This window comes from Triturus cristatus, chromosome 3_2 (assembly GCF_964204655.1).
Source record: "Triturus cristatus chromosome 3_2, aTriCri1.1, whole genome shotgun sequence".
Lineage (NCBI taxonomy): Eukaryota > Metazoa > Chordata > Amphibia > Caudata > Salamandridae > Triturus > Triturus cristatus.
In genome coordinates, this window is record NC_140584.1 from 300,024,348 (window position 1) to 300,026,277 (window position 1,930).

Below are 1,930 nucleotides of genomic sequence, written 5' to 3' on the forward strand. Positions count from 1 at the left end.
CCTGTAAACACCAGACATATCGGACGAGTGTCTCTAATCAAAATAACATCTAAAATACGATTAGCCAGAACGGGCGCTGCTGCACCGGGGAGGAGAAGTCGGCACTGGCACGTGGGAGCCCCTTAAAGCCATGCAGTGGAGCACGGCTCGGGGCAGGTCCGTGCAGAGCCGCACTGGTGATTAACAAGGCACGCATGATCTTCCTATGAACTGTACCAGGCCCCTGCTGCCGCCTCTCTCTCTCCCAGGCTCCGCTGTGACTGCACGACCCCCTCCAATGGTTCGAGAACACAATGAGCTCCACCAGGGGCTTCCCATCTTGGAGCCATCAGACTCTTGTTCGTGATATCCTGAAACCCAAGTTACAACTCCACTCAGAATGCCAACCAATGTCAAAACTACAACAATTCTATCAGGCTGTTGAAGGCCACAAGACTTAACTGGGTTAACAAATCTCGTTCACTGTGTATGTGCTTATCGAGATCCGCTGTTATGCTGGTGCCAAGAAATCGGGCAATGCTATGTATCGAGTTTTAATCACAAATCTTGTTCCCTGCTGATTGTACGCTCTCATATTGTTTAAACTGGCTTTTCGAGGGCTGGAAGTCGGGTTGTTGATGTCTCAAAGAGCAAGAGGGGAACAAAAATGTTTGCTAGTGATTGTTAGAATCAATTCAACTTAAACAAAAAGAGGGGGGGGAGTAAGCTGCACTATGTAAATTCTGATATTACAAAGCTTGAAAAATGTATTAAACGCGCTTGTTGTGAGCGGGACGCTTCTGTGTCTATCGCAGCTCTTCCTACCTTCCATTTGGGAACTTGTACTTGCTTTGCCAGAGGCCCACTGTGTCCGGGCCATTCCGCAGCCGCCGCGAGGGAAACGGCTTGTGTACCACATCTCCCGGCGTCCCTACCTACGACACACGCCGGTGACGCCGCTGGGCAGCGACAGCACGTGCTAAAGCCGCCCCTCGCGCCCCGCAGCGCGGGACGCGCTTGTTGTGAGCGGGACGCTTCTGTGTCTATCGCAGCTCTTCCTACCTTCCATTTGGGAACTTGTCCTTGCTTTGCCAGAGGCCCACTGTGTCCGGGCCACTCCGCAGCCGCCGTGAGGGAAACGGCTTGTGTACCACATCTCCCGGCGTCCCTACCTACGACGCATGCCGGTGACGCCGCTGGGCAGCGACAGCACCTGCTAAAGCCGCCCATCGCGCCCCGCAGCGCGGGACGCGCGCGGGCGAAGCCCGGGCCCGTCCTTGCCCGTCAAAGGCCGAAGGAGGCCGGGCTGGGCCACATCTCTTGGTTGCTGACATTGGGTTAGTTCGGACTCTCCCTCTATTGATGTTTAATTGATTATAATTCATTGTCATTATATGTACTATTCAGCCATAAGCTGTGTATAGAGTGTTCTATGTTTAACAATTTTTTGTTTAGATTTTAGTTAACTCACTGAAAAAACGAGTCTATTGCTCGATAGTGTTTGTTTTTTTTGTCATATTTGTATTATATCTTCTGTGTTTTAAATTTTAAAAAATGATTAATCGGGGCAAGAAAGTTAAAACTAAAACCCCAGCCACACGGTCATACACTAAGCTGCTGACAGCAGACTCTCAACCTCTACCTACTTTGACCGCCATTGATAAAATGCTGCAACTGACCACTGGCGTTGTGGTAAATGCTATTGAGAACACAGAGAGACGGCTATCTAATACACCATCACTATGTATGCCAACTCAGGAAAGAGACATTTCAATTACCATGACTGATGTGTTGGAGGTTAGCTCCTATATGACCTCATCCTATGTAGATCTGCCCTGTAGTCAGTTGCCTGCAGAAACTCCTATAGACCCCCAAGATCGCCCCATTATTTTGACTCCTCCTTTTCCAGAGAAAAGGCTAGATGCATGTAAGCCTTGCCCTACGAATAAGA